At 37.8% G+C, this 12,500-nt stretch overlaps 1 pseudogene; it reads left to right on the top strand.

The window, feature by feature from the left end:
* LOC137632237 (mucin-21-like) overlaps positions 1 to 12,500 on the top strand; it is a 200,600-nt pseudogene that overhangs the window by 38,739 nt on the left and 149,361 nt on the right.

Here is a 12,500-nt window from a genome sequence, read left to right as displayed (position 1 = left end):
TATTTTCTTGATCACTGCCAATTTCCTTTTGTTTTTTTTGCTAGCGCTTGGTCTGCTTCTACCAAAGGCCCCTTTTTAAAACAATCGTCCAAAGACATTTGTTTCTGCCTGCTTCTTAAAATTTTCCTGAAATGACTCTGGCAAACTTCATTACAGTACTCAAGTGCACGACATGTTAGAATTTTTTCTGGTTGTGTCTTTTCTACAAGAGCCACCATTTTAAAGTAGCCATTTAGACCCTCCTTAATTTCTGCCGTTGTCAGTGGCTCATCTCCCCCCCACTGTAGTCTTCTGAACGACATTCAGTCGCATGGCCTCCAACTCCTTCAGGTCATCCGTCGTAAGTTCCTCCTGGTGCTCCCTGAGAAGCTCATCAATGTTGGCCTCATCAACTTACAGGCCCATGTATTTCCTGAGTGTAACGATCTCGGCAACTTCAGATTGAGCAACAAGTTCAGGATCATCAGCATTTTCGGAATTGTCTTCAGCCTGGTCTGCATGGAAGCCCTTGAAATCTTGTGCGTAGACGGCATCAGGCCACAGCTTCTTCCAAGCAGAGTTCAAGGTGTGCCCTTGAAACCTCCTGCCAAGCTTGAGCAATGATTTTGAGGCATATGACAATATCAAAATGCTCCTTCCAAAATTGATGGAGGATGAGGTTTGTGATCTCAATGATTTTGAAACTTCTCTTGAAGAGATATTCTGTATAAAGCTTCTTAAAGTTTGAAATCTCTTGCTTATCCATGGGCTGGAGGAGAGGGGTGGTGTTGGGTGGAAGATAGAGAACCTAGTTGAAGGAATATTCTGCTACAATATCTTCCTCAAGGGCAGGATGGTGAGCAGGGGCTTTGTCCAGCACCAGCAGGCATTTCATAAGGAGGCGTGTCTCTTCCAAATACTTTTTTACAATCGGGCTGAAACAAATATTTATCCACTCGATGAACAAGAGTGTTGTTACCCAGGCTTTCCCATTAGCCCTCCATAACACGTGAATATTTTCCTTAGTGACTTTGTGATACACCAGCAGGGGTTTCACTTTGCAATCCCCAATGGCATATGCACAGAGTGCAAGGGTAAGTCTGTCCTTCATAGGCTTATGCCCAGGTAGCCTTTTTTCTTCTGCCATGATATACGTTCGATGAGGCATTTTTTTCCAAAGAAGCCCAGTCTCGTCTCGGACAATCAATTTGTTGAACATCTTAGCAGAGGCTTCAGCCACTTTTGTGTCTGAGCTTGCAGTCTCCCCATGACGCACCACCAAATGAATGCCTGAGCGTCTCTTGAATTTTTTAAACCACCCACGAGAAGCCTTGAACTCTGGTGATGCCTGCTTCGATGTTCCTTCTGTGTTGGCTTCAGCCTGACCATGCACACGATCACTGAAAATGGCGCTGGCTTTCTGGTAGATTATCGCTTCGGTGATAGTGTCTCCAGCCACTTCTTTGTCCTTTATCCAGACAAGCAGTAGTCTCTCCATCTCATCATGGACGTGGCTCCTCTTGCTGGAGAAAACAGTCATGCCCTTAGAAGGTGTTGCTGCTTTGATAGCTTCCATCTGCTTCAGGATCGTTCCTATCGTAGACGGATTTTGGCCATATGTCTTCACGAGCACAGTTAACCGCATGCCAGCCTCTTATTTCTTGATTATTTCCATCTTTATGTTTATGGAAAGCATCATCCTCTTCTTTCCCTTGACATCAGCGACTTTCGTGGGCCCAATGGCTAATGATTTAATGTAGTATCACACACAATACAGTACAATTGTTACAAAAGGGAAATCACAAACAGTAAGTCAATGCATACAATACCGCTGCTGAAACGAAACGATTTAGAAATGCCAATGCGTAGATGCATGATGGGATACAGTACAGTAGATGCTGACCCATAGGAGAGCAGGATCTCATTGTGGTACCTAGCATCTGAGTAGGGAGATAACCAAAACATCAGGAATTATATCAAAAGAACCCAAACCTAATAAAAATAATGGTAGTGCAGTATTACAGGTACCCAACTGAGGTAGAATAAGGAGAAATGATACCCAGCCCAGTGGAAAGACATCTCCTTTTCCTTAGTGTTCACTCCATACAGAATACAACCGGTTTGCAATTAGGGAAAATGAAAAGACTATTGAAAAATTATAACCTTATTGTAATATACCTGCAGCATACAGTGTTATTCCTTTAATAGGAAATTACTGTCAAGCATCTCGCTCGGTTCCTTCTACCGAGACCTTTTGAACTGCTATCTATATTCTTAACAAAGTAACTTTCGATGCTATGATATTTAACACTTCAATATTTCAAATCTTGTAAGTTAAATTACATCTGAATAATAATTTCTTTGATATTTATAATACAGTAATACTGTATACAACCAACCCTCTTGCAACTATAATTTGCAAAATTTAGCCAAAGAATTTCTAGATATGCAAGAGGATTTCCTATTAATTGGAGACCTCAGTGCTTACAATCCCCTCTTGAACATTATTTGTGCTACTGTTGATACAAATGCTTCCAAGATAGAATAAAGAGTGAATGATCATAACCTTAATATATTAAACAAGGGAGATACTAGCACTTATTTTTCAATAATTTGTGGAACATATTCCTCAAAAGACTTTACTCTTTGTTCCAACAGTATTGTTGATAGGTTTGAATGAAACATGTAAAATAACCCTTAGAGTAGTGACTATTTCCTTATATTAATAACCATGTTAGGACATACACCAGCTCCTTCAGTTCAGTTTTATAATGCAAATAAAGCTGTAGATGAGTTTTAAATTTTATGATGGTCAAGTGCCTCCCTTGGATTATTCACAAGATCATGATAATACAAATTATTTCTTTGTAAACTGCTTATCACAAGCAGCTGACCAGTGTATGTCTCTGACGAATGTCTGACCAATGAAACGCTCGGTCCCAAACCCCCTATCCTTAGCCCACAAGGATGGTGAGGTTGCAGCTACTAAAGGAACTAATAAGTTTGAGCAGAACTCAAACCCCAGTCTAGCGATCTTCAGTCAGGGACGTTACGACATAGACCACTTCCAACCTTTAATACTAAACTAGGTCAAAGACAGTTTACATTTGTTTTGGATGATTTTAATGCTAAAGCAGGTTAAACGAAGAGAGGAAAGAAACAATCTTAGAAGCTTTAGAAGCAGGTATTCAACAACTGACCATATCTATATAATTAACCAGCTAATGAAAACTCAACAGAGAAAGACAAACTGCATTGTATGGCATTTATAGACTATGAAAAATCTTTTGATTCTGTCAAAACTTCAGCAGTAATGAAACCCCTTTAGAGATAAGGAATAGATGAATCTTATGTTAGAACACTTGAAAATATCCATATAGGAAGTACAGCAACCCTAAACTCTATAAAGATAATGAGAAAATTCAGATTGAGAAAGGAATTAGACAGGGAGACCTTCCTCTTAAGTTATTTGTTGCATGCCTTGAGGATTTTTTGAAAATTTGTGGGGAAAATGTTGGAATTAATATTAATGGAGAATACCTTAACTACTAGATTTGGTGAGGACATATTTCTATTTAGTGAATCACGGGAGGAATTGAAAAAGATGGTAGAAAATTTAAATAGAAAACGCTTAAATAGAGAAAGCAGAAGTGTAGGACTGAAAGTAAATATGAGTAAAAGTAAGATAATATTCAATGAAACTGCAGAGACAATAAATAAGTTATGGACAAACCCTTAGAGATTGTTGATGAATATACATACTTAGGAAAGACAGTAGGTGTAACTAAAAGAAGGATAGGCCTGGTATGGAGAGTTTTGGTAAACAAAATGGGATTATGAAAAGTAAAATGGCACTCTCTATAAAAATAAGTTTTTTTTTATCAATATTAACTTATACATCAGAAACTTGGAGCTGAACTAAAGCCTTAAAACATAAACTAGTTTCAACTTGAAGAGCTAGTGAAAGAATAATGGTGGGAATAACACTAAGAGACAGAAAAAGAGCAACATGGATAAGAGAGCAAACCAAAGTAGAGGATGCTAACACCTTGTAAGAAAAAGAAATAGACATGGGCTGGGCATATAATGAGAATGGCAGATGACAAATGGAAAAGAAGAATAACAGAATGTGTGTCTATCAATTTCAAACAAAGCATGGCAAGGAAGAGAAGACTATGGATCAACGATCTAAGAAAATTTGCTGGCATAGACTAGCATAGAAAGACCATAAACAAGCGGGAGTGGAAGGACATGTCAGAGGCAGTGGACTAGCAACAGCATTAATGGCATTGTCTAGTCTAAAACAACTCCAGTTAGTTTTTACCATTTTGCCATGCTTCTGTCACTCAACTTCTCACTGCATTCTCAGTACCCCCTTTCTCTCTTATTGTTGATCCTAAATAATTACTCATTGTTCTGTGTTATTACCATACCAACTTCCACTTCATGTCTTTCTCTACTACTAATCATTAGTTCTGTCTTCCCAATGTTCACCTTCAATTCTTTCCTTTCTTGATATCTTTTCCATGCTAGAAAACTTTTTTTTTGTAGTTCTTCAAAGTTTGCTACAATGACCACATCATCCGTTAACATTAATTCCCTTAATTTTTCTATGTTCCTTAATTTAAATATCAGTGTTCATAATGGCGAAGAACAAGAATTGACTCGGATAACCCCTGATAAAGGCCAACCTCCACAGGAAATACTTCTGTCTCATATTTTGTCTTTACAGATTACAGTGGTCCTTGTCCTCTCATGTATTATCCTTAGTAACCTTACCAACTTCAATTATCGTCTCTTTTCAAGATCCGCAAAACACATGTAACCTTTCCTGTTTCCTTCTAGATACTTCTCTTGTACTCATCTTACGGTAAAATTAGCATCCACCGTGGTCTTTCCTTTCATAAACCCAAACTGCTCATTATATCTTAACCTTACTTGAATACATACTCCTAAAAATTTATTCTACTGTAGTTCCCACAATTTAACATGTTTCATTTATTATGCAATTTAATCATCCAACTCTTCCCAGTCCTTTGGCATTTCATGTACATCCCATATCTTATCAACTAGTGTGTGAACTCCCTCTCTGCCTAAATTCTGCTTTAATCATTTCTCCTGCAATGTTATTTACTTTTCCTTTTTATAGCATTCTTGACTTTACACTCGGATGTTAGCTCATGGCTCATGAGTTCTTCATACTCATTATCAGTATTTGATATTGGAAATAGTAGTTTTTCTATATTCTCTTTATTTCCTCTTCCTCATTTAAGATATTTCCATTTTCATCTTTAATAACTCCGGCCTTTTCTACATCCTGTCTTTCTTTTCCTATCGCTTCTGTAATCTTTTAGGTTATCTTTTCTCATTCTGGTGTTCCCATCATCTCATATCACTCTCTCCTTGCTTCTCCCTTTGCAATCACTACCAATCTCTTTGTTTCCTACTTTGTCTGCATGAATTCTCTCTTGCTTGGTAGATATCTTCTCACTCTCTTCTGGCTGTACTCTTTTCTTTCACAGCTGTTTGAACCTCATGATTCCACCATGTTTCATTTTCCTATTGTTGCTTATCACACACCTCTGCTGCTGCCGGTATCACAATCTCTTGCATACCATCTCATATCTCTTCAGGCAATTCTGACATTCAATTTACATATCTCTTCTCCTCTTTCCACTTTACTCCTGAACTTTCTCGCCTTTTCCCTCCTCATCTATCAAGTTTTGATCCTCTTATTCCTGTCTTGGTCTTTTTTTTTCCTTGTTGATTTCAGCCCAAGATCTGCCACTATCAGTTTTGTTCAATTACAACGGAGTAATTTGGAATAGTTATAAAATCCATAGCAATCAGCTTGTCTTCCTTTCTAGCCAACAGTTTGTGTGTCAGTTTGTCCACTTTTATAAGTTATCAGATGACTTCTCATTTTCTGACATTGTGTATTCATGACAACCAGATTCATAGTGTCTGCTAATTCCAACAATCTTTCTCATTCCTGGTTTCTTCTTCCAAAACCTCTTCCCCCAAATATTCCTTCAAAGCTATCAAAACATACTTTGGTATTCAGGACCCCAGATAACATGCATGTATGCATATATGTATATAAGTGTGTATTGTAATGCATATCATCATCACCATCAGTATCATCAGCCATAACTAGTGCAATGCCAAACAAATGCCTCAGACATGACTTTCCACTCCTGTCTCTTTATGGTCTTTCTATGCCGGTCTATACCCGCAAATTTTCTGAGTCCGTCAATTCCACGTCTTATTTTCTTTCCCCTGCTTCTTTTGTAATCTCTAGGGACCCATTCTGTTATAATGTCCATTCATTCTCTCTATTTATGGTCTTTCTATGTCAGTCTATACCCGCAAATTTTCTTAGCTCGTCAATCTAACCTCTTCTCTTCCTTCCCCTGCTTCTTATGCAATCTTTAGTGACCCATTCTCTTATTCTTAGTCCATCTATTATTTGTCATTCTCATTGTATGTCGTGCCCATGTCCATTTCTTTTCCTTGCATGTTGTTAGAAGAACATCCTCTACTTCAGTTTGCTCTCTTATCCATGCTGCTCTTTTCTTTGTCTTAGTGTTATTCCCATAATTATATTTTCCATTGCTCTTTGAGTTGTAACTAGCTTATGTTCTAAACCTTTAGTAAGGTTCCAAGTTTCTGATGCATAAGTTAATACTTGTAGGGCCATCAGATAAAATGCTTAACCTTTTAGAGAAAGTGGCAGTTTACGTTTCATAATCTCACCATCCCATGCTTATCCTTATTTTTGTTTTGGTCTCACGTCCTTTGGAAACACTTACTGTCTGTCCTAAGTACATATATTCATTAAGAGGTTCGTCCATAACCCTTATTTGGTGTCTGCATTTTCAATGAACATTATCCTAGTTTTATTCATATTAATTTTCAATTCTATATCTCTGCATTTTCTACTCAAATCTTCTATCATCTCCCATGATTCACTAAATAGAACTATGACATCTGCAAAACTTAAGTTGTTAAGGTATTTTCATAAATCTTAATTCTTACCTTTTCCAATTCTAAATTCTTTAAAACTGCTTCTAGGCATGCTGGGAATAATTCAAGAGAAATGGGGTCTCCCCATCTTACTCCTTTCTCAGTTGGGATTTTCTCATTATATTTTCACATGTACATGCATTCATCTGGACTATATTTATAAATGATACAAGATCAACTTGTTAATGTGTATGTACAGTATAAAGGTGCAAACAGAATCCCTTCTGGGTGTTCACCCATTGATGGTTTGTCTTGGCATCATTTTATGGTCTATTCTAAAGATTAAGAACTTGTATGGACGTGCAATATGGTGCTGTGCTGTTTTAATTTTCTTATCTGCAGGCAAACTAAATTCATAAATAATCACATAAAAATCAAATGAAAAAAATTGTTACTTAGGCTTCCAGGTATGTATTGTACATACAGGCATTGGGAAATATTAAAGAAAAATACAGTACTGACATTTCCATGAATCATCTTACAAGCTATAATGGAAGTGTCAACTTGATTACCTTTAGATAAAGTAGTAAAAAAAAATTCCACCTTGCCTATGTACCCTCCCTCCTTCATTTTAGTCATTAAACCCCCTTCCCATCTGCTAGAAAGAAACAAATAGCCACGGAAGTGCCAAAGGGTTAGCATGGAAAGAAGGTAAATAACTCTTTAAGTTAAGTTTTCATTACCACTTCAACACCTACATTTCTATCAGGCTTTTATTGATATATTATCTGAATCTTCTGGTCTGCATGTAGACTAATGTTTTTGTGGTTTTGCCACTTCAAGGTATTCATGTATGTCTACGGATAATCCTTTTCCATGATATTGCTTGAAGTATAAAGTAAAAAGGTTTGCTCAAGATTTGGTGGATTCTCCCTCAAAATGAGTTATTGTATTCTGTGTATTTCAAGATGTAACACACCATGTATTAATGACAGATGAAGTTTTATTGTGTTGGGACAAACTTTCTGTACACTTTATGCATAATAGAATAAATGAATAAAATGGTCTTGTAGATGATCGAGTTATGTGGGAGAGAGAGAAAGAGGTACTTGCATACCACAAATAATGGTTGATGAAGCCATATTATCAGTTGTATTGTAGTACGTTGTGGTTTCAACAATGGAAAAATAGTTTTGATATGGTGTTTCAGTTTTGTGGTTCATTGGTCGCATTATATGTATCTTTGTTCTCTCTATCTTTATTATACAGAAATATAAATGTTAGCAATATGATTTAAAACTAACTTTACTCTCTTATTTATTGTTGAATACTTTCTATCTTTCTAACAGAGAATACAACTACTGTAGCACCAGACTCAAGCAAGGTTCCCAAAGATAGTACAGGTAGGCCTATTTATGTTTTTTTTTTTATTATTAGATTTATAAAACCCATTGCTGGATAATTAACAGGATGATGGGATTGGCTATATATATTTTTTTTTTCATTAAATTGGGTGTATTAATTTTCATTTGGTTTGGCAATGTTCCAGCATCTCTTAGATATGTAGCACCTGCCTAAAGATATAAGACTATAAACTTATGTTTATAATAAATAATTTACCAAACTTCATCAAATGGTAAAGATACTGGTTTGGGGACTACAATATTGTATACATACATGTACAGTATCAGGAACTACCATAGGATGAAACCACACTATTCAACACTTGATTGTCATATAGAGTATAGGAAGTTATGAAAAAATACCTATGTCAAGATAACAAATTTGTAATGTTGTAGAGTAATATAATGATAAAAATAAGAATTATGATTTAAGGCAATTTTCCTTTGATGCTAGTCTATTGAAAGTCCTATGTATACTGCACATTATTTAATGCTCATAATTACTTATGGGACTGTAGTTATCAGTCAAGTAATTCGGTAATGTATCTTGGCATAGATAACATATGTCCAAAGGATAATGAAATATGCGTTTTTTATTCATAAGCCATGCATTCACCAGAAGAGGCACCATGTTGCGGAAAATTTGACCTTACCATTCAACACAAGAAATAATTTTTATCAATAAAAGACATTTTTATTGGATTTTTTTATTATTGTTTTGAAATTATTATTAAAATTAGTAAAACTATTATCATTAAAATTAAAATGATTATTATTTAAATAATTAGAAATATGAAACCAGTAACAAATAATGAAAAGCTAACTCAAATGATAAAATGTAAGTCAATAATTTATTGCATATATCTAAGGAGGATTTCTTTAATACAGAAGGTATATATTCATTAATCAGTTTAATAGACTATATCATGCATCAATCGTTGTAATTACAAGCAAATAGCATCTTTCGTAACAATGTCAGTGTTGTAATAGATGAGAATTAGAACAAGGGATGAAAGGAGTTGCTGGTCCATTGTTGGTCTTGTGAAGTTGATAAATCTGCCAAACACCAAAGTGTTTATCACTATACTAATTAGAATTATGCATATTTTCTCACAGAATGTTTTACATTTTCTAAATGCACATATTTTGATGTCATCGTACTGTACTCATAGTTCCGATCTTTAAAAACCGTGGTGACTGGGAATAATTTCCTATAACTTTGCTGATAACATGTGCTTGTTCTCATGTACAGTAGTGTTTACTTAGGTTTACTGTATTTTTTAAATATTTTGTTTCTCCATATAAGGGATTTTGACGAAGGAAAAATCTATTTCTGGGCGAGAGACCCGTGCCGCCCAGTGAAATGCTCCTTTAACATCATTTCTAAGTTAAAAACTGCTATGAATTTACCAGAGAAAAATTTGTATAGGAATGCAAGGTTGAACCCAGCTCGCTCACCTTAATAAGGTGTCGGTATAATACTGGGGCGCTGAATAAATCACAACCAGAGGCCTCGCACCATTTAGATATCTCCTGTCAACATCCCTGAACAGTGAGGTGCCGTTCAACATCCCACTACTACTAGCAATCCCATGCCAGTGACGTCACTCCCTATAGCACCCCAGATTGGGGCCCAATCAGGGAGGGACAGGTGGGTTCACTGGGCGGCACGGGTTTCTCGCTCAGAAATAAATTTTTCCTTCGTCAAAATCCCTTTTCTGGGCTCCGACCCGTGCCGTCCAGTGAAATCGTACCAGAGAATGGGGACCCAATATGGCTAACTACCTGAAGAGGGAATAACACAAAATAACAGAGCTGATGAGTTTAATATCAAATAAGAGGGATGTGGATGCCCGTAAAATTAGATCAACATGTATATGACAGTGATAAATAGACATGGTAAACAATCAATAATGAAACCCGTAGGTAGAATTCAACAGATATGAATAGTGGGAATCCAGCTTGGTAATCAAAAATGCAAAATAAAATCAGCTCGGGGATTCAAGAACAAGTGTAATGAAAACAATTAGTGAAATTGAACCATTGAATAATAAAATAATACACCATTAGGGTGTATAGTAACAAAACAGGTAGGAACAACAGGTAAGCCAGGCAGGAGGGAAAGAGGACAGAGCAAGACGTTGTGATTAGGACTCGGTACCTTCAGGAGGAACTATATTCCCTGCAGCTACTGTGGCAAATCTAAGAGCTTCTAAAGGTTTTAGGTAGTGGCGCTTGAAAATTTTAGGGGACTTCCAACCCGTATATTTTGAGAGCTCATCAAATTTCATATGGTGGAAAAAATTAATTGAGGTAGCCACAGCTCTAATATCATGGACATGTGGGAATGATGCAGGAATAGCTTGTTTAATAAAATAAAGAATTTGTTGTCTGATTCCCTTAAGGGTAATAGTTCCTCCGTGTTCTCTAATAAATAAGGGCCCTGTGGTTGTAGTGGAAGTTCTGCCTAAGTAGGCTTTCAGGGTGGTAACTGGACACAGGGATGGATCCCGAGGAAGTGGAACAATCTTCCAGGGAGACCACCTGTTTTGGGGGTCTTCATTTTTAGCCAGGAAAACTTTGTTAGGAGAGAGAAGAACCTCACCCGAAGAGAGAAACTCTATATGACCAGGGTCTCTAGATAAGGTTGACAATTCTGAGATTCTAGAGCCCGAGGCGAGGCTCAAAAGAAAAAGTGACTTTTTTAACAATGCCATATAGTTACAGGATTCATTTGAGGTATCAGAGGCTAGCTTAAGAACATCGTTCAAAAACCAGGAAATTGCGCTAGGGCGAGTTGAAGGTTTTAGTCTGGCACAAGCTCTCGGAATGGATGAAAAAAATGAATCCGTTAGATCAATGTCAAAACCAATATGGAAGATCTTTTTCAAGGCTGACTTGATTGTAGTAATGGTATTGGCTGCCAGGCCAGATTCGAAGAGAGTTCTGAAGAATGTCACAGTTAGGTTCATCGTCATTTTCTCAACTAGGGAATCTTTCAAGAACTTAGCTAATTTCTTGACAGCCGAGTCATATTGACGGAGAGTAGATTCCCTTTTGTCAGATTCCAGGAAAATAGTATTCAAAGGATTGATGTTTGCACCCCGTTGGGCTGCGAACTTCATGAAGTCCATAAAGTTAGGGCATTCAGAATCCTTGAGGAAGCGAACACATTGCGAGTTTGCACTGTCCTTGTTAACACCGGATTGGGAAACCGGCGGGGGCGGAGACCTAGTTCTAGCAACAAGGGGAACCAATTGCTCTTGGGCCAGTTGGGGGCTACGAGAGCCACTTGACCTTTGAAGGATCTGAGTTTGTGCAGAACTTTCAGCAGGAGATTCACCGGAGGAAACAGATAAATCGTCTTCCAGGTATTCCAATCTAGAATCATAGAGTCCATGGCATAAGCCTGAGGGTCCAGGTTGGGGGCTACGTAACAATCTATTTTGCGATTGGATTTCGTCGCAAACAGATCCACCTGGATACCCGGGACTGGAGATAGTATCCACTGGAAAGATCGATTGTCTAGTGACCATTCCAACTCTAGCGGAGTCGTCCGGGAAAGTGAGTCCTCTTCCACATTCCGGACTCCTGCTAGATGGACTGCTGACAGGTGCCACTTGTGCATTCCCGCCTTGGAGAAAAACTTCAACATGATGTGGTTTATTTGGGCTGATCTGGAGCCTTCTCTGTTGAGGCAGTGTACTATGACTGCACTGTCGAGAACCAGTCTGATATGGAGATTCCTGGCTGGATTGAGACGTTTTAAAGTGAGGAAGACTGCCATGGCCTCAGGACGTTGACGTGCATTTGTTGGAAGACCGGTGACCATAACCCTTGGACTTTCTTGTGTTGTAAGGGAACCGACTTGGAAAGATTCTTGATCTTCGTCCAAGGCTGCAGACTTTTTCTCAGTGTTGGGGAAAGGCGAGCACGTCTGTCTCGGCGTATTGCGGTTGCTTTGGAGCGCCACACTCTGTTTATGTCCTTGAGTTTGGACCTCAGGACGATGTCTGTCACGGAGGCGAACTGTAAGGAACCTAGGATCCACTCTCGGCTCCTTCGGAAGGTCAACTTTTCCTTGAGAAATTGTTTTGTATTCCTCGCTATCACCTTCCCTTTGTCTTTGGGGAGGCACAGCGTATGGGAGCA

Source organism: Palaemon carinicauda, chromosome 41, assembly GCF_036898095.1.
Source record: "Palaemon carinicauda isolate YSFRI2023 chromosome 41, ASM3689809v2, whole genome shotgun sequence".
NCBI classification, from domain to species: Eukaryota; Metazoa; Arthropoda; class Malacostraca; order Decapoda; family Palaemonidae; genus Palaemon; species Palaemon carinicauda.
The sequence above is the reverse complement of the archived record's forward strand: the minus strand, read 5'-3'. Positions and strand labels throughout refer to the sequence as shown.